The sequence below is a fragment of the Triturus cristatus genome, chromosome 4_1 (assembly GCF_964204655.1).
Source record: "Triturus cristatus chromosome 4_1, aTriCri1.1, whole genome shotgun sequence".
In the NCBI taxonomy this organism is placed as follows: domain Eukaryota; kingdom Metazoa; phylum Chordata; class Amphibia; order Caudata; family Salamandridae; genus Triturus; species Triturus cristatus.
The window spans coordinates 1,115,842,612-1,115,864,489 of record NC_140585.1 but is presented as its reverse complement, the minus strand read 5'-3'; the positions used below and the strand labels follow the sequence as shown (position 1 = coordinate 1,115,864,489).

General features: G+C 40.9%; 1 long non-coding RNA gene across 1 annotated transcript in view; it reads right to left on the bottom strand.

The window, feature by feature from the left end:
• Positions 1 to 978: 978 nt before the first annotated feature.
• Positions 979 to 21,878, bottom strand: part of LOC146856109 (uncharacterized) — a 35,093-nt gene continuing 14,193 nt past the window's right edge. The window contains exon 3 of the long non-coding RNA XR_014980905.1: positions 979 to 1,701. This is a non-coding gene — a long non-coding RNA (uncharacterized LOC146856109). The remainder of the gene's footprint in view (positions 1,702 to 21,878) is intronic.

The following is a 21,878-nucleotide window of genomic DNA, read 5'->3' as shown; positions in this document are numbered from 1 at the left end:
GTTAATAGTAGTAACTTACCTTTGTGAATACCAAAAGTAGTAAACGTACACTTAAGTCTAAGTTTACCTTTGTGAATCTAGCCCTCAGTGTCTGATTTAAGAGTTAATTGTAAGTTTAAAACTACAGAGACTCCGCTGAAATGGCTAAGAACTCTGCACCTAAAAAGGTAGTTCTGTCCTTTTTATACAAAAGTGTAAGTTTACCATTGTGAATCAGGCCCCAGGTAATTAGCTAACCTTTGGGGAACAACTGTTATCGTATGTTTATTTGTATAGAGCATATTTATGTGCACAGGTATCCAGGCACTTAGGCACTGAAATTTGGAATCATCCAAAAACACAAATTGCAATGGTCAAGGCACAAGACAATTAAAAAAAATCGCCCATCTTCACTCCCCATATTTCACAGGAAAGCTTTCATCATGTTGGCCTTGGTAAATACATAGGTTTTTTTTCCAGTGGAAGACCATCTTTGGACCCTGGAAACCCTACAGACGACACCAGTCTCCTTGCAAACAACCTCCAGCAGATCCCTATTCTTGATAAGAAAATCCGGACTCAGGCGGTGACTGTTCTTTAACATCACTGTTTTCTTGTGGACTGCCACTTGTAGCATTCCCTTTGTGAAAGTCACCATGATTGTGCCACCTGCATAAGGTCCTTTGATTCAGCAGAAAGCTGGTCAACAGAAAAAAATCATTTTATAATACTTGTATCATATTCATCATCTCTCGATCTATTTCCTCTCCGGGCACATAACAAAACACTAAACTGCAATTGGTCCTCCAATGGATCTTTTATGTGATCTAACAGGGACTTGGATATTTAGAGAACATGAAGCAAATCCTTATGAGGACTTGGAATAAGAAAATGTCAAATTAATGCTAAGATCAAGCAAACATTTTCTATAAACCCTGTAATAATATGTCTTACGTCAAAAGGTTTACACAAAGAATGACTCAAATGCGATAAAGTTTGCTCATATAATCCATTTATCTAAGCCTCAATTTGAATGGTCAAGAACACAAATCACATGTAATATTCAATTTAATAGGAATTCATTTAGTACAGTTAGCCACACAATGTCAGATAGATTCAATAAAATAAACATTTGCTGATTGCCTAAGGAAGAAAGATAGAGAGAACATGGGAAAAGTCAAATTCAGCATTTAGGTTATACAGACCAAATATGTAAAGTTGAAGCATAAGGAGTCACAAGAACGAGTCCATAAACTCTACAGCCAAAGAGGTATACCTGTATACTTTACCAGCCGGCAAAGTACAGGTTGAGTCAGTTCAGAAGGTTCAGTACAAATAGGTTTGGCATAGGAAAGAAAATCAGAGTTCAGTCTTACAGCATGTCAGGCAGAGAAATTGGAAATCATAACCAGCACTGACTCCTCCTACAAGGGGGCAATTATACTTCCAAAAGTTCTCAGTTTACATCCAAAAAATATCCATTCCATTTTATGATCTGATTTCCATTGGTTGTCTACAGTGGGCTGCTCATGGTGTGATCAATTCCTCACTAAGAAATCTGGAAGCATTAAGTAATCCTTTTGCAAAATCATCGATTTCAACAAGTTTACCATTTCCATCCTCTCCCCGGAAATAAGAAAAATCACTTTGTTCACTGTCTGTCCGTTCCCAGGTGCTCTCTCTAAGTCTGCAATTGTATTGATCCATTTCTGTCAAGTGTTGCTGAATTAGAAAAGAGACTATTGTTCATAAGCATAAAAAGAAACTTTATGAAAAGTTCTCACAGCGTCTAAAATTACTATTTCAACTAGATTCTGCTTTTTGAACTAAGAAAAAGAAGCATTTGAGGCCTACATAAAAACTTGCTGAATCATTACCACGTTATGATTAATATAAACACACATTAATATGAATATTTCAATTTTTCTAGTTATTTCACTCATTATTCCTTTCTCCAGAAGTTACATGCCAATATTGTGTACTACAAAAATTATTTCACACGTTATTTATTTTAAAACAGATTAATATGTGTGTCACTTTTGTTATTGACGTTTGTATCACGTGTTACTAAGGTAAAACTTCAAGTCTTTATATTGTCAAGCATCTTTAAACTAAACATTCAATCATTTCATGTGTTTCATTATGTAAACATTCTTTTCATTTGTCACATTTAGTAATCAGCAGCACATTTTCAAGATGAATCATGTTTAGATTTCTTAAACACGTTTACATTGCATAAGCAAATAACTTTTTATCTCTCTTTATTTATGTATTTTTTCATTTTCACGTTTCAGAACACTTCTGCATGCTTTTACGATGCAGTAGACAAATCTCATGTTTTTCATTTGTAACCATTTTGCTAATTTTTTCAAAATTTTCGTCATAAATCTCATTTACTGTTGAGAATTGATAAAGTCAACCTTGATTAAACTTTTACGCTCCCTCAATTCCCCCTTTGATGGCGAATCAAGCTATCATACAATTTTATCTTATCTCTTTATCTTTTCTCTTATGTCACAGAATGCATTTGTCTTCATTTGTTTGTCTCCTTTGTTCTAAATTTTTCATTTCATCGTAAAAACCACTCTTTCTATCTTCTAATTAAATTTCTGCTCTATTTCTTTCTCGCCCTGTAGTTTCTGTACAGCTTTTTACAAAATCGATACATTAGTATTATCATTCGTAAGCCAATTGCAATTGTTATTATTCGAGTTAATATTTACCCACTAAATGTTTTCCCAGTGCTGCAAACCAATTTCCCACAGAAAAAAATCCTTTCCCAATTTTCTCCCACGAACCATCTGCTTTTAATTCTGTTAGATCTTTTCCTAAATTAGTAATATTGCTTATATATCCCTTCGAATCGTTACTTTTGTCCGGGATATAAGTGCAACATTGATGAACTTTTGCTAAAAGTACGTCTAAAGCAAGTCTGTTTTGTAAAACCATAGACCTAATAGCAACCATTTCCGTATCAATTACTAAAAATCCACCAGCATTATCTGTTGATAATCAGTCTAATAATGTTGAAAGTCTTCGAATTTTGTTCAAATTTTGTATTCTCCCAAATGAGGGTATTATAGCTCCTGTCAAGGCTAGCAACTATGGTTCTAATGTCACGGGAGCAGAACGACGCTAGTTTCCAATGACCCTCTCGGTACCTCCCTGCTTAGTATCTCAATAAAACATTGCAGGTAAGTACCAAGGGGGATGGGGAATGGGACAAAGAAGAGACAGCTCCCCAACACTCTGCTTGTTCTGCCGATCTTCTATTCTTCTTCGTAGTGTTCTTGTAGTGCTAAAACACATATGTAATGTAAGTTTACTTTTCCATTTATCTAATAATAACTCACTTTCCTTAACATTAGGGTTGCTTGTCTTACCAGGATATGATTGGGAGCCTACTTCTCTTCTTACTTCTCTTTTGCTTTCTTCTTTATTTATGAAGAGAAGTGCAATTCAGTAATCTTCTTTCTTCTTTTTTAGGGACGACCAGCACCTATCCTGCTTCAGCTTACTTCACAAGAAATTATACAGGTAAGTCTAAGCTTTATTTATTTAATTCTGTAAAGGTGTGCCTCTAATTTCTATTATTGTACTTACAGTCTGTTGAACTGAACTGGCCGTATTAAATGAGGTTCTGAGAATTCATGTCTCTGCCTTTCTTGCTTGTACCACAGACTTAGTAAAGGCATTTTAGCTTCATAGTATAAATTGCAGCTATGTGGTTTTTATCTATTTTCCCTTAAGCTCTTCGTGTGCTTGGAAAGCATCTTGATTCATGGAGCACTAATTATTACCCACAAATATCTCTGACTCTGTTAGGAAGTTATTTGTTTAAGGGATGTCGTTTTTATGTTAGTTTTAATTAGCTCTTGATGTCCTTGAAAAGAGCCTAGATTTATGGTGTGCTAATCATCACACTCGAATAACTCTGACTCTGGCTGAAAAGTATCTGGTTTAAAGAATATTCCTTTTTATTTAGTTGAGAGGAAACGCGGTGTGTTAAAAGAGAAGCCCCCGTTATAGATATTTTGCCTCAGCTGACTGAACACAGCTGAAATTGGATGCTTGCATTTCTCACTGATAAACACGGCGTGTTGAAAGGTCACGCCCACGTTCAGGAGAAACGAAATGGTTCTGACAGAAAAAGTGTAATGAAAGCCTCTGAGAATACACCGAAGGTTTAGAGGGCAACTGAGAAGCAGTTTTCAATACTTTTATTTCACCTCTATCCTCCCGTTGATATTTAGAATCAATGCTATTTGCTTTCCACAAAAGTATTCTTTTTTACATGACGAGAGCTAAACAGTTCACTGACCTTGACTCTGGGAATTTTACCAACCGTCGAATCTAAACCCGGTATGCATGCAAACTACCCTGACTAACTTCCACGACACCCATGTAAATTCGTTGCTCTTCCTTGAAGTAATTTGGTGAAGTGCACAGTGGAATCTTGGAGTGCGCTTCACCAGTGTGTGATTAACCTAAATGACTAGACTGCTACACAGCGATATGCTGCAGCAGTGTTGGAATGTTAGCGGCCATGTTGGAATTTCTACGATGCCAACTTGCTCTCCAACTCCAGGGATCGAATGCTTTTTGATGGTTTTGTGAGGGAAAAATGGTGGCCAAAGTTAAATAAGGAGGAAACCTACCGTGAGTCCTGACAGTACCTTCTCCCAACGGGGTTTCCTCCAATCGTGGTTTGGCAGGGAATTTAGCATGGAAGGCTCTGATTAATCAAGGGGCATGGACATTTGTTCTTTTTTCCCATGAACGCTCATCAGGCCCATAACCCTTCCAATCAATGAGGTAGAAAAGTTTGTTTTGAATCTTTTTATTTAATCTAAGATTCGTTTCACCTCGTACTCTACCTCACCATCAAGAATCAGAGGATCAGGAGGGGGAGTACTCCGCAAACCTGGTTGGACTGGTTTAAGGAGAGAGATGTGAAAGGCTGGATGAATCCTAGTTGTGTCAGGCAGTGATAGTCGGTAAGTTACTGAGTTAATGACCTTCTCAACTGGATAGGGGCCCATGAAACGGGGTTGGAATTTACGGGAGCCTTTGCATGTGAGATTTTTTGTACAAAGCCAAACTAAGTCCCCTACCTGAAGATGAGGTTCTTTTTTACGCTTCCGATCAGCATAGTGTTTGTAACGATCTTTAGCGATCGACAAATTCTGAGTTGTAGATTTAGTGGATTTTAGCTATCTGTCAGGCAATGTCTTGAACAGCAGGAACCTCTACATTCTCAAAATTAACATGGGAATTAGGGTGTGTGCCTGAATTTACAAAGAAAGGGGAATGACCAGTGGACACATTTAAAGAGTTATTATGAGCATACTCAGCAGTCCACAGATGGTCAGGCCAATCACCCTCTTCATCTAACAAGTAAAGTCGAAGATGTTGTTCTAGTTCCTGATTAATGCGCTCAGTCTGACCATCCGTCTCCGGATGGAAACTGGTGGAGTAGCGATGGTCAATGTTAAGACCTTTGATGTAGTCTTTCCAAAATCGCAACAGAAACTGAGAGCCTCTATCTGAGATTAGGATTTTAGGAATACCATGGAGATGAATCACATGTTGATTGAAAAGTTTGGACAGTTGTTTGGCAGTGGGTGTGCCCTTGAAGGGTACAAAATGTGCCATCTTACTAAAGTTGTCAACACAGACAAGGATGGTGTCGTACCCATGAGAGGAGGGCAAATCAACAATTAAATCTAGGGAGACAGTGTGCCAAGGATAGGGAGGGGTTGGCATGGGTTGTAAGAGACCTTTAGGGGCCTGCCTGTCCGGTTTTCCCCGTGCACAAAATCCACATCCTAAAACATATTGACAAACATTTCGACACATGTGTGGCCACCAGAAACGCCATTTGAGTAAGTCTTCAGTCTTTAGTATGCCCTTATGGCCAGCCAGAGGGTTGTCATGACAGTCTTGCATCGCCTTCAGTTGAAGTTCCTTTGTAGGTAGAAACAGGGTGGTTCCTTGATAGGGTAGGCCATTCTGAATAGAATGATGTAGATCTTCAGTAACCCATTTCTCCATGTCTAGATCAGTCATAACTTCCCGAATGCGAGTCTCAAAAGGATCCACAGAGATCACACCAACAATCTTATCTTCAGGAATGATTTGTAGATCCTCAATGACAGGAGTTTGATTTTCTGTGTCTAGCCTGGAAAGAACATCAGCTTTTCCATTCTTAGAACCTGGGCGAAAGGTAATTACAAAATCGAAGTCTGCAAAATAGAGCGACCAACGAAGATGACGCGGAGTAAGGGTACGAGCAGATCGTAGAAATTTCAAATTGCGGTGATCAGTAAACACCGTGACCGTGTGTTAGCTCCCATCAGATAATGCCTCCAATCTTTGAAGGCATCGTTAATGGCCAGAAGTTCTTTCTCTGTAATTGTATAATTACATTCCGCAGGGTTGAGTTTGCGAGAACGATAAGCCACTGGATGTAACTGTCCTGTGTCCTTGTGCCGTTGTGAAAGTATTCTTCCGATGGCCAGATCTGAAGCGTCTGTCTCCAGGTAAAAAGGTTTGGAGGGATTCGCATGAAGCAACACTGGTGCAGTGGTGAAGCTTTCTTTCATCATATTCAAGGCCTCTTCCACTTTGTTGGACCATTTGAATGGAACAACTTTTTTGAGAAGATGAGTAAGAGGAAGGATCTTTTGGGAAAATCCATGAATAAATCGCCTATAAAAGTTAGAGAATCCGATAAAACTTTGAACCTCTTTGATAGAGGTAGGAGATTTCCAGTCCGTAATCGCCTTCACTTTCTGTTCGTCCCTTTTTACACCTGCGGGTGACAATATGAATTCTGAAAATTCCACTGTATCAGTGTTGAACAAGCATTTCTCTATCTTGATGTATAAGGAATTCTCTTGTAAACGTTGTAGAACAGCTCGTACTTGATCTTGATGTTCTTCTATAGAGTTGGAATAAATCAGAATGTCATCAATGTACACAATGGCATATTGGTCGATAAAGTCACTCAAAACATCGTTAATAAAGTACTGGAAGGCCGCTGGTGAATTACAAAGACCATACGGCATTACTAGGTACTCATAAAGGCCGTATTTGGTCCTAAACGCCGTCTTCCATTTGTCGCCTTCCCGCAGTCCAATCAGGTGATAAGCTCCTCGTAGATCTAAACGAGTATAGATTTTTGCTTCTTTGACTAGATCGATCAAGACTGAAATGAGGGGCAATGGGTAGCGATTTTTAATTGTTATCCTGTTGATTGCCCGAAAGTCAATGCACGTTCTGAGATCTCCCCTTTTTTTCGGCACGAAAAAAAGGGGGGAAGAGACTGGAGATTGAGATGGTCTAAAAAACCCGTTCTCCAAATTCTTGGCTAAATATTCTTTCAAATGGACGTTTTCTTTTTCCGTTAAGGTATAGATCCGACTGCACGGCAAGTTTGCCCCAGGTTCAAGATCAATTTTGCAGTCATAGGGCCTGTGAGGAGGTAGAGTTTCAGCCTTAACTTCGTCAAAAATGTCAGCAAAGTCTTGATATTCTTCTGGTATCATAGTGGTTTGGATCGCACATACCAAACTACCATTTTCACACAGCTGAGCAGCTGCACTGGGTTCAGAAAATTCGGTCGAGTTCTGAAAACAATTTCTAGTGCTGTAGGCAGAATTTAATTGAATAGTACGAGCTCCCTAATCAATCAACGGGTTGTGTTCAGTTAGCCACGGTAAACCTAAAATCAGTTGAAATTGGGAAGCATCAATTAAATTAAATTGTAGGGTTTCTTGATGTCCTTGGGCGGTAGTCATTTGCACAACTTCTGTGTGATTGGTTATGGGTCCAGAGGTTAAATCAGTACCATCTACAGCTCTGACCTTCTCACTTTTCTCTTTTCTGATAGCTTGCAATCCAATTCGATTGGAAAATTTGTGGTCGCAAAATATACCGGTTGCTCCAGAGTCAACCATGATCACAATATCTGTGAGAACTACCTCTCTGAATTTTAACTTTACAGACATAACCAAGTTGGGTGAGGAGACTTGTAGGGTGTTCGCCAGTTGGTGATTTATTGGAGTTGTTTCTTTGTTAGCATCCACCAATCCAACTCCGTTGACTGGTGTGCTGCTAATTTTTTGACAAAATGTCTACTGCCTCCACAGTACATGCACAACTTATTTAGTCTTCTCTTTTCTTTTTCCTCTTTTGAGAGTGGTCCTCGGATAACACCAATTTGCATAGGTTCAACTCCCGAAGTTCTTTCTGTCGTCCGCGTGGATCCCGATTTGGCTCGATCAAAACGAGGAATACTGGGTCTAAAATCTCTTCTTCGTTCTTCCTTCCGCTCATTTCAATCTCCAAGGTTAGATCCACCAGTGCTGAAATGTCAGTAGGACGATTTGGAATCTGTGACAACGCATCCTTCAGTTCGTCTCTCAACCCTCTGTAGAATACTGCCGCTCTTTTATTCTCGGGCCAGTTTGTTTCTACCACCAGTTTATTGAATTGGGCTAGGTAGGAAACTAGTTCTCGGTTGCCCTGTTTCAATTCTAACAATTCATTGTCTGAGGCCTGAGATGCAGTTCTTCTATCGAAAATTCGGAGTAATTAATTTTTGAAGTGATCTAGATTATAGAGGATAGGATCATCTTTAGTCACTAATGGCATGGACCATGAGGCGGCGTCACCACTTTGGTAAGATAACATGAAGGCTACGTGGGACTGTGCATCGGGGAAAATCGTTGGTCGGCACATGAAATGTAGGGAGCATTGCGTCAAAAAAATGTGTGCCTTCTGCGGGTCTCCATTGAATCGCTCAGGAGGGGCGAGAGGGATTACAGGGCATAATGAATGAATGACTTGTGTTGGGGTAAAGGATAAGGTACTGGTGTTAGGCCTTTGAGTTTCAAAGGAGGAGGTTCCTTGACTAGACCCCAAAACTGATACTCCTGATTTTAAACTAATTTGTTCTTGTCTCAGAATTAAATTTTCCTCTCGGACTGCCGTTAAGTCTCTTTGTATATTACCTAAAATGTCTCCTACGTCTTTTAACTCAAATCCTTCCGTCATTCTGCTCAGGTGCTACGACCAACGTGGGCCCTTCACTCTGTCATGGCTAGCAACTATGGTTCTAATGGCACGGGAGCAGAACGACGCTAGTTTCCAATGCCCCTCTCGGAACCTCCCTGCTTAGTATCTCAATAAACCCTTGTAGGTAAGTACCAAGGGGGGAAACGGGAATGGGACAGAGAAGAGAAGAGACAGCTCCCAAACACTGTGCTTGTTCTGCCAATCTTCTATTCTTCTTTGTAGTGTTCTTGTAGTGCTAAAACACATATGTCATGTAATTTTACTTTTCCATTTATCTAATAATAACTCACTTTCCGTAACATTAGGGTTGCTTGCCTTACCAGGATATGATTGGGAGCCTACTTCTCTTCTTACTTCTCTTTTGCTTTCTTCTTTATTTATGAAGAGAAGTGCAGTTCAGTAATCTTCTTTCTTCTTTTTCAGGGATGACCAGTGCCTATCCAGCTTCAGCTTCCTTCACAAGAAATGGTACAGGTAAGTCTAAGCTTTATTTATTTAATTCTGTAATGGTGTGCCTCTAATTTCTATTAGTGTACTTATAGTGTGTTGAACTGAACTAGCCGTATTTAATGGGGTTCTGAGAATTCATGTCTCTGCCTTTCTTTATTGTACCACAGATTTAGTAAAGGCTTTTTAGCTTCTTAGTATAAATTGCAGTTATGTGGTTTTTATCTATTTTCCCTTAATCTCTTTGTGTGCTTGGAAAGCGTCTTGATTCATGGAGCATTAATTATTACCCACGAATATCTCTGACTCTTGTAGGAAGTTATTTGTTTAAGGGATGCCATTTTTATGTTAGTTGTAATTAGCTCTTCATGTCCTTGAAAAGAGCCTTGATTTATGGTGTGCTAATCGTCACACTCAAATAACTCTGACTCTGGCTGAAAAGTATTTGGTTTAAAGAATATTCCTTTTTATTTAGTTTATACAGTGGAATCTTGGAGCGCGCTTCACCAGTGTGTGATTAACCTAAATGACTAGACTGCTACACAGCGATATGCTGCAGCAGTGTTGGAATGTTAGCGGCCATGTTGGAATTTCTACGATGCCAACTTGCTCTCCAACTCCAGGGATCAAATGCTTTTTGATGGTTTTGTGAGGGAAAAATGGCGGCCAGAGTTAAATAAGGAGGAAACCTACCGTGAGTCCTATTATTTCCCTAATAATTTCAGCAGGACTTAATCCTCTTCTAAAGCGTGCAGGTTTTCTTTAATTGATTCAATTGTGTTCATCAACATGATAGATCTTAGGAAAACCTATTCCCATATAGTAACACCCATACCAATGCTTTGGAAATTTGTAATAAGCATTTTTTCAACACACAAAATACACTCCAGGTAATACTGGATCCAATCCTGCTAAAAATAATTCCCATCCTTTCATAAGTAGAAAGGTATGTTCACATTCACTGAACCCAATAAATGTATTATTATCTGTTTTGCGTCTTAGGGGCCGATTACGATGTCGGTTGGAAAGCGTTCTGACCAACTTTATTTTTCTACATTATGCAAAGCACAGGTTAAATGATGTCTATGTGCATATATAGTATCTATAAGTGATGTAGGCTAAAATAATTCTCCCATTATCTCAGCATCTCGTGCATCAGGCACGATATTTAAATTCTTCTTTACTGGAACTTCTGTGAAAGTCAAGTCATAGAGTAATCATATTGAAATTGTCTTTACTATAAAACAGTTAATTGAGCGATCATGATGTGATTCATCACTTGTTAGATCCTTAGTTATTACTACTCCTACTTTTAAATGAAAGCAAAACAACAATGGTTCTGTCGGGAAACAAGCAAACTTATTTAGACATGTACTAAATACAATGAAGAACAGAGAGGAACACACACAAAGCCAGAGAAACAGAAATGGATTCGTTTACTGGATGAATTTGTATTAATTATCATATAAAAACACCGAAGTGTTTAAAGGGTGACCCAACCAGAAAACACATACAAACTTATACAATTGGTGAAACAATGTGTACTTGAACCAAAATCACATATCACAAATATATACAATAAACAATACAAAAAAATAATAATAATCAACAGTCAGATCAAGCTTGAAGTGCATAAACCACTGTAGGCTATGATTTCCTTATTCTGTGTGTGGATTTGCACGGAAGCATAGGACAAGTAACGTCGACGTTTCGACCCAGTATAGTGGTGCCAATTATTATGCATCAAAAGGGGGTCTTCATCAGGACAGAGGATAGGTTGGGAACCTGTAAGCGCAAAGAGTTTGGTATCAGGGCATTGTGTGTGTCACATGTCAAGGAAATGGTTAAATTCCCTTGTGCGGCAAGATGGCTCACCTGGGAAACGGTTTAATTGTTGCAGAATTCACTAATATAGTAGATGCTGGCTGTCTGCGCACGAGAGATGAGGAATCTATTCCCAATTAAACCGTTTCCCAGGTGAGCCATCTTGCCGCACAAGGGAATTTAACCATTTCCTTGACATGTGACACACACAATGCCCTGATACCAAACTCTTTGCGCTTACAGGTTCCCAACCTATCCTCTGTCCTGATAAAGACCCCCTTTTGATGCATAATAATTGGCACCACTATACTGGGTCGAAACGTCGACGTTACTTGTCCTATGCTTCCGTGCAAATCCACACACAGAATAAGGAAATCATAGCCTACAGTGGTTTATGCACTTCAAGCTTGATCTGACTGTTGATTATTATTAGTTTTTTGTATTGTTTATTGTATATATTTGTGATATGTGATTTTGGTTCAAGTACACATTGTTTCACCAATTGTATAAGTTTGTATGTGTTTTCTGGTTGGGTCACCCTGTAAACACTTCGGTGTTTTTATATGATAATTAATACAAATCCATCCAGTAAACGAATCCATTTCTGTTTCTCTGGCTTTGTGTGTGTTCCTCGCTGTTCTTCATTGTATTTAGTACATGTCTAAATAAGTTTGCTTGTTTCCCGACAGAACCATTGTTGTTTTGCTTTCATCTTAATGCCCAGGTTCTGAGGGCTACTGGGTTACCCCATTATCTTTAGTGGTACTCCTACTTTTAGTCACTTCGTTAGTTGTGGACACATGCAAATTAATATTTTTACTTAAATAAACATGATAAGGTAGATTCAGTATTATCAACAACAGGACAAGAATTAGAGCAAAAGCAGTTAAGAAGCAAGCACATATACGCTTACGTTTTAGTGAAACTAGACCTCGAGAGGCATTCATATATATATATATATATATATATATATATATATATATATATATATATAGATATATATTCAATTAAAAAACCATAGGTTTCACACATGTTACAGTTAGCTGGACATTTCACTCATAAAAAACCAATGAAATTCCCCCGTTATAGTTAGTTCAGATAACTATAACTCGCGCGCCCGCAATCCACTGCTCACCACGTCACACATTACATCACTCATGACATGGTCAGTGGCATCCATCATGACATCACTGATGACATCATCCTTGTGATAGAGTGGCGGTCGCGCGAGTTATAGTTATCTGAACTAACTATAACGGGGGAATTTCATTTGTTTTTTACGAGTGAAATGTCCAGCTAACTATAACATGTGTGAAACCTATGGTTTTTTAAGTGAATTTGCAAGGTTTTTTAAATGCTAATTCCTAACTATAACGTGTGTGAAACCTATGGTTTTTTAAGTGAATTTGTAAGGTTTTTTAAATGCTAAGTTATGTATGTATTATTATATTTTTTATATATTTATTTTACAATAAACTACCTATGTATATAGTTATAGATTGACTGTATCCTGTAATATGGAATGGCTCGTTTAAAATGTTTTTTTTTTTGTTTTATGTTTTTCACCGTGTGCGCACGGTGCGCGCACCCCGCGAATTTTCGAATAAAAAATAAAATGTTTTTTTCACCCTTCGGGGTCCTTCAGGGACCCCTGACAAAGGCTAGGGGGTCAGGAACTCTCTACCCCGCCCCCTTTTCACGTTCTCCACCTTTCTTTTTCACTGTCACACACCAAACACACAAAATGGCGGCCGACACTTCCTGATTTCAACCGATTCGAATGTTGACTGACATGTAACCACCAATCAGAATTGCGCACGTTAGGGTGCGCGCACCGTTCGCGCACGGTGCGCGCTTATAGATATTTATGTACTTTTAAATGCAATTTTCTCAGGAACTACTGAACAGATTGACACCATATATGCAAAAGGCACATGCCTGACCTGAGGACTACCTCTTTGCCAAATTTCAAGTAATTCTGTTCAGCCGTTCGGGCTGTACCTTCGACTAAAGGTCCTATGGGTAAATGCATGGGGAAAACGCGTTTTGGGACCCCCCTCTTTTCTCAGCCCCTGCTTGACGAATCACCCCGAGACTTTCAGGGTAGGAGCTGAGCGGAGCGCCCCATTAGTTTTAAAAATTTCGCGAGGATTCGTCAACCGGCGCCAAAGTTATTCAAAATAGAATTTTCAGATTTCCTATGGAAACACGGTCCTAACTATAACTATCTACTGGCGACTGCCAGTAGATTAAATAAATATATATATATATATATATATATATATATATATATATATATATATATATATATATATATATATATATATATATATATATATATCGTCAAAACCAATTTTAAGATAAGTGCACTCTCAGAAACACAAAACTCCGTACCAAGGTGAAATCGCCGTTTATTCACAACGCGTTTCGCTCGCCCTCGAGCTTGATCACGTGAATGTAGGCTACCGAATGGCAATGCAGCTATGTAGAAAACAACAGTAATAGAAAGATGGACTAATGTGCTGGGTGCAGCAGACATCTTGTAATGGTGTAAATACATATAAGAGAACTGTCCCCAACATCGTCCCAGTGACCAAATAGCATGAAAACAGATAAAATATCTGGACATATGGCGCTACATGTGGTCACAACGATTAACTAAATTGGCCAATTGAACCACAATTGTTGTAAGTATACTGTGCTCTGTTTAAAAGTAAAAATTAAAATAAAATGAAACAAAACACAGAAATGTCGAAGCTCGCACTGTTTGAATAAACAAAATGAGGTAAGAGCATCCTGCGACCCGTGAACTAAGCAGTTCGCACAGGAAAACCATAAATTAATGAATTAATGACACGTGGGGGTCTAGTGCCCTGTGTTATCCATAATGAAAATCACAAGCATTAAAGTCACATCTCATGGGGTTATAGTGCACAGTTCAAACAGAAATGTCCATCTTAGTCACGATGTCATAAAGGATGAACATGATGCATAAAATTGCTTAACATTGAAAGGTAAATACCACAGCGTCATCCTCATATGCTCGTGTTTTCAATGATGAAGTTGTGATCAAAATTCCCATCCGGAAAGAAGAAAAATGTGAGTGATGTGCAGGTTCCTGTGTCAAGTGAGGAATTGATAAAAAACTTGTGCTGGTGAGATTTGATAGAAGGGCCAAGTCCTTGGCTCTAGTGACTAAAAAGAAACACAGGAAACAAGAATTAGGAAAGAAGATCAAAGAGGAAGATCAATCAGTCATAGAGCAAAGAAAATTAACTGGTAGTGGGTAACTGCGATAGTGACACCCTCAAATGAAGAGAGGGAGATAGCATGTTCCGCACTGGTGGCGGCCACCCATCCAGCAATGTAACTATAACATGAGCTATAGCTAGTTAAAAAGAACATCCCAAGTTCAGATGAACAGATGTCTGGAAAGAGAAAATACGAAAAGCAAGACAACTGTAATGATGAGAAGCTCCAAGTTCGCAATGACTAGTATTTACAGAAATAAGTGTATGTGCAACAATGACACACCCGGTATTGTCTGGGTGTCTACAGGATCATTCTTTAAGGTGTATTGACAACTCCTCGTCCTGGTTCAATCCAGTGGGATTTTTCGTTTGAAAGTCTATGATATATTTCGACTCTCTTTGCCTTAACATGAGTAGCCTGTTCCCTCCCCTAGGATGTTTTTCAATCTGTTCTAGGATGAAGAAACTCATGTCGTTGGTGTTAGAGCAATGTGTCTCTCTGAAGTGACGCGCTACTGGGTATTTGGGGTCCTGATTTTTTATGGCCCTGGCATGTTCCAGAATACGCTTCTTTGCCATGCATGTGGTGCTGCCGATGTACCAGAGGTTGCATGTACACTCAATGGCATACACCACAAATGTCGAACTGCATGTGAGGAATTGGGTGAGTTCCTTACTGACACCATTGTATCTGACATGTTTACGGTAATTACTTCTGTTGCACGCTTTACAATGGCCGCAGGGGAAAAAGCCCCTCAGGCCATGCAGATCTTTCTGTGGATAGATAGTGACATCACTGCGTACCAACATGTCTCTAAGGTTTCTCCCTCTCCTAAAAGTTATATTGGGTCTGTCTGGAATCACTCCCCCAATAACGTTGTCACTCTTGAGGATACCCCAGTGTTTCGAAATGATGTGCCTGATCTTATTGGCATCTGTGCTGAAAGTGGTAATTATTCTAGGGGAGGCCTCACCCTCCATCTCATCACCTGGTTTATCAGCAATGGTGGTAGATCTATCTACCTGTTTGGCTCGATCAAGTGCTCTCTTAAGTACCCATTTCGGGTAACCTCTCTCTATGAACCGAGTCATGATGTTGTTACTCTCAAGTGCATATACCTCTTCTGTGTTGCAGTTCCTTTTTGCTCTCAGCAGCTCCCCATAAGGGATACTCCATTTGAGAGTATCCGGGTGGCTGCTGAGAGCATGTAGGATGCTGTTACCTGCTGTACATTTCCTAAACAGGGAGGTGTGTATTTTGTTCTGTCTTACTTCAAGCTTCACATCGAGATATTCAGCGTAGATATTGCTGATATTCCCACTGAGTTTGATATTGTACTCGTTGTCGTTGAGTTTCTCAATGAACTCCTTAGCCTCCCGCTCGGTCCCCCTCCAGATAATGAACAAGTCGTCGATGTAGCGAAGCCACAACGCCACCAGTCCAAAATCAGAGATGAGATCCGGATGGGATCGAACAGTCTCCTCCCAGCTCCCCATGAAAAGATTGGCGAAGCTGGGAGCAAAGCACGAACCCATCGCGGTACCGGTGGTTTGGCGAAACAGAGACCCATCAAACATGAATATATTGTTCAGCAGACAGAATTCTGTCATGTCTATGATCATTGAAGTATGATCACGGAGTCTGATGGGCCTCTCCTTCAGATAATGTTTACACGCCTCCAAACCTTGCTGGTGATTGATGATGGTATAGAGGCTGTGTACATCGAGTGTGATCATGAGGAGCTCACTATTCCATGTGAAGTTGTCGATTTTCTTGAGGAAGTCCTTGGTGTCACGTATGTAACTCGGGAGAGTCACAACATACTCCCTTAAAAAATGATCTATGTACTTGGAGATACATTCTGTCACACTGCCTCTGGAGGACACAATGGGTCTCCCTGGGGGCATTTTGGGGTCCTTATGTATCTTCGGAAGAAGATACAGGACAGGGAGGGTAGGGAAATCCCTTTTCAGATACCCATATTCTTCCCAGGTCAAAATGCCCTTGTTTTTCCAGCTTTCCAGAAGATCCCAGATGGCCAGAATGCTATCGTTGTACCTATCTGTACTGACTTTTTCATAGAATTTGTCATCACTCAGCTGTCTACAAGCTTCGTTGATGTATTGTGCACGGTCTAAAATGACAATGTTGCCCCCTTTATCCGCAGGGCGGATAATGATGTTTTTGTCTTCCATCAACGATTTGAGGGCCTGTCTCTGCTTGAATGAAAGGTTAAAGTCCCTTTTGTATTGGTTACTTTGACTCTTGAATCTGAATTCGTTGAGTGCTTTACTGACACATTCATGGAATGTGTCAATGTTGTCATGTGCTGTCATGGGCAGAAAATTGGACTTAGGTTTGAAGTGAGTAACTGTGGATGCATCAGTGGTGATGTCAAGTTCGACCAACATTTGGGTAGTAGTGACATCTTGCTCATTGTTACCATTCCCTTGCTCTAATGAGATCATGGTGTTCAGTGTGTCAATGTCATCAATGTTAAGATCTTTATTAATATCCAATGGGGTCACCCGTGCTGTACTCATATTGGTGTTTCCTTTGAGTTTGTGCCATTTGTTAAGTTTGAGTTTACGCACGTATTTGAAAAGATCTATCCTGGTGTTGGTGTAATTAGAGGGAAAGGACGGACAAAACGAGAGGCCTAGGCAAAGGGTTCTCTTTTCAGTGTCACTTACAACTCTAGAAGACAGGTTGATGATAGTCATGTTGATCATTGTATTATCCATCAATAGTTCTTTCTGGCGCGTGTTTTGGCATTTCCCATTGCGCCACGGCCCCTGCCTCCTCTGCCAACGTTGCCTGATTCTTGCTCGCCGGTTGCTCCGTGTCCTCTTCCTCGGCCTCGTCCCCTCCCTCTTTGTCCTCTCGTTTTTGGCACTGGTGTTTCTCTCGTAGTCTGTTTTCCCCTTCTCAGAATTCGGTACTCGTCTAAAAAAGTGACCTGTCGGTTGCTTCTTACAGTTACTGGCAAGCTGCTCGCGGAGACGTCTGATTCGCTCCCGCTGGTTGTAGCGGTCTCCTCCGTTGGGATCTCATTGTTGTTGTCCACATCGTCCTTGCCATTGTCCTCTTGATTATAAAGATGATCGTATTTGTGGCTGAAAGTTAAAATTCTTCCACTGTCGTAATCATTATAATCACGAATCATCTTCCTTTGTTTGCGCGCCCTTATCTCATCCTCATGTCTTTTGAGGCGTTCCTTGATTGCATCGAGCGCTGTGTTGAGTGCTTCGCTTTCCATGTTCTTTTTTAAATCTTCCATGATTAACTTGATTTCATCAATAATGCTTTCTCGATCAGACCAAGCATATTTTATCAAGATTTCCAGCATTTTCCTTGAGCTTTGTGCCGAATTCGTTGCCCATTCATCTAACATCTTGGGGTTCGGTTTGTCATACGTTGGTGTTATGAATATCCTGAGACCCCTGGGCACCATTTCTTGTTCAATGTAGTTCTGCAAAGAAGTTGCCTCCCACCACTTCGCCGTCTCACTCTTCTTAAGTTTCTCATATTTGCGCAGTTTTTCCTCATTGGGCTGTGTCTGCGTACCTTGAACATTGCTGTTAGTTGCTCGCGTCGTTTTTCTTGCAAATAAATTTTTTGCCGCTGATCTGCGCTCTTCCTCATCTTCCATGTTACTCACAGCGGTAAATACCACTCTAAATGTACGGAGTATATTGGTTTCCCCCACTATCAATAGAAGGTTCTCTATGCCATCAGACACTGTAAACTTGTACTTCAATGACCTTATCACGGTCTACTTGTTGTGGTTTACTGCAGCGGAAACGTTATTACACTGCTCCTGTTAGGCAACATGTATCATACACGTGCGTGATGCAGCGTTTTTGGGAACCTACCAGGAAAAGCAGAACCCCAGACAACCCCGCTGCCCCGGGAGGTTACAGTGGAATCAAGCCTATGAAACCCAATCCCCTGACTGCACACCCCCACAAGGGACGGAAGATGACGGTGTCCGCTTACCCCGCTGGCTGTAATGTCTTCGTATTCTCTTCTTGCTTGTTCCTTACGTCCGTTATGAGTGTTTGATGGCCGGTCCAGGCGCCGTCCTCCAAATAAATCCAAAAGCGCTTCTCCCCTTCCGGACAGCTTGGGACCCACGTAGAGTGGTGCACACACCGGCAGGGAAATCCGGTTCGTAATCTCGTCAAAACCAATTTTAAGATAAGTGCACTCTCAGAAACACAAAACTCCGTACCAAGGTGAAATCGCCGTTTATTCACAACGCGTTTCGCTCGCCCTCGAGCTTGATCACGTGAATGTAGGCTACCGGATGGCAATGCAGCTATGTAGAAAACAACAGTAATAGAAAGATGGACTAATGTGCTGGGTGCAGCAGACATCTTGTAATGGTGTAAATACATATAAGAGAACTGTCCCCAACATCGTCCCAGTGACAAAGGAAGATGATTCGTGATTATAATGATTACGACAGTGGAAGAATTTTAACTTTCAGCCACAAATACGATCATCTTTATAATCAAGAGGACAATGGCAAGGACGATGTGGACAACAACAATGAGATCCCCACGGAGGAGACCGCTACAACCAGCGGGAGCGAATCAGACGTCTCCGCGAGCAGCTTGCCAGTAACTGTAAGAAGCAACCGACAGGTCACTTTTTTAGACGAGTATCGAATTCTGAGAAGGGGAAAACAGACTACGAGAGAAACACCAGTGCCAAAAACGAGAGGACAAAGAGGGAGGGGACGAGGCCGAGGAAGAGGACACGGAGCAACCGGCGAGCAAGAATCAGGCAACGTTGGCAGAGGAGGCAGGGGCCGTGGCGCAATGGGAAATGCCAAAACACGCGCCAGAAAGAACTATTGATGGATAATACAATGATCAACATGACTATCATCAACCTGTCTTCTAGAGTTGTAAGTGACACTGAAAAGAGAACCCTTTGCCTAGGCCTCTCGTTTTGTCCGTCCTTTCCCTCTAATTACACCAACACCAGGATAGATCTTTTCAAATACGTGCGTAAACTCAAACTTAACAAATGGCACAAACTCAAAGGAAACACCAATATGAGTACAGCACGGGTGACCCCATTGGATAGTAATAAAGATCTTAACATTGATGACATTGACACACTGAACACCATGATCTCATTAGAGCAAGGGAATGGTAACAATGAGCAAGATGTCACTACTACCCAAATGTTGGTCGAACTTGACATCACCACTGATGCATCCACAGTTACTCACTTCAAACCTAAGTCCAATTTTCTGCCCATGACAGCACATGACAACATTGACACATTCCATGAATGTGTCAGTAAAGCACTCAACGAATTCAGATTCAAGAGTCAAAGTAACCAATACAAAAGGGACTTTAACCTTTCATTCAAGCAGAGACAGGCCCTCAAATCGTTGATGGAAGACAAAAACATCATTATCCGCCCTGCGGATAAAGGGGGCAACATTGTCATTTTAGACCGTGCACAATACATCAACGAAGCTTGTAGACAGCTGAGTGATGACAAATTCTATGAAAAAGTCAGTACAGATAGGTACAACGATAGCATTCTGGCCATCTGGGATCTTCTGGAAAGCTGGAAAAACAAGGGCATTTTGACCTGGGAAGAATATGGGTATCTGAAAAGGGATTTCCCTACCCTCCCTGTCCTGTATCTTCTTCCGAAGATACATAAGGACCCCAAAATGCCCCCAGGGAGACCCATTGTGTCCTCCAGAGGCAGTGTGACAGAATGTATCTCCAAGTACATAGATCATTTTTTAAGGGAGTATGTTGTGACTCTCCCGAGTTACATACGTGACACCAAGGACTTCCTCAAGAAAATCGACAACTTCACATGGAATAGTGAGCTCCTCATGATCACACTCGATGTACACAGCCTCTATACCATCATCAATCACCAGCAAGGTTTGGAGGCGTGTAAACATTATCTGAAGGAGAGGCCCATCAGACTCCGTGATCATACTTCAATGATCATAGACATGACAGAATTCTGTCTGCTGAACAATATATTCATGTTTGATGGGTCTCTGTTTCGCCAAACCACCGGTACCGCGATGGGTTCGTGCTTTGCTCCCAGCTTCGCCAATCTTTTCATGGGGAGCTGGGAGGAGACTGTTCGATCCCATCCGGATCTCATCTCTGATTTTGGACTGGTGGCGTTGTGGCTTCGCTACATCGACGACTTGTTCATTATCTGGAGGGGGACCGAGCGGGAGGCTAAGGAGTTCATTGAGAAACTCAACGACAACGAGTACAATATCAAACTCAGTGGGAATATCAGCAATATCTACGCTGAATATCTCGATGTGAAGCTTGAAGTAAGACAGAACAAAATACACACCTCCCTGTTTAGGAAATGTACAGCAGGTAACAGCATCCTACATGCTCTCAGCAGCCACCCGGATACTCTCAAATGGAGTATCCCTTATGGGGAGCTGCTGAGAGCAAAAAGGAACTGCAACACAGAAGAGGTATATGCACTTGAGAGTAACAACATCATCACTCGGTTCATAGAGAGAGGTTACCCGAAATGGGTACTTAAGAGAGCACTTGATCGAGCCAAACAGGTAGATAGATCTACCACCATTGCTGATAAACCAGGTGATGAGATGGAGGGTGAGGCCTCCCCTAGAATAATTACCACTTTCAGCACAGATGCCAATAAGATCAGGCACATCATTTCGAAACACTGGGGTATCCTCAAGAGTGACAACGTTATTGGGGGAGTGATTCCAGACAGACCCAATATAACTTTTAGGAGAGGGAGAAACCTTAGAGACATGTTGGTACGCAGTGATGTCACTATCTATCCACAGAAAGATCTGCATGGCCTGAGGGGCTTTTTCCCCTGCGGCCATTGTAAAGCGTGCAACAGAAGTAATTACCGTAAACATGTCAGATACAATGGTGTCAGTAAGGAACTCACCCAATTCCTCACATGCAGTTCGACATTTGTGGTGTATGCCATTGAGTGTACATGCAACCTCTGGTACATCGGCAGCACCACATGCATGGCAAAGAAGCGTATTCTGGAACATGCCAGGGCCATAAAAAAATCAGGACCCCAAATACCCAGTAGCGCGTCACTTCAGAGAGACACATTGCTCTAACACCAACGACATAAGTTTCTTCATCCTAGAACAGATTGAAAAACATCCTAGGGGAGGGAACAGGCTACTCATGTTAAGGCAAAGAGAGTCGAAATATATCATAGACTTTCAAACGAAAAATCCCACTGGATTGAACCAGGACGAGGAGTTGTCAATACACCTTAAA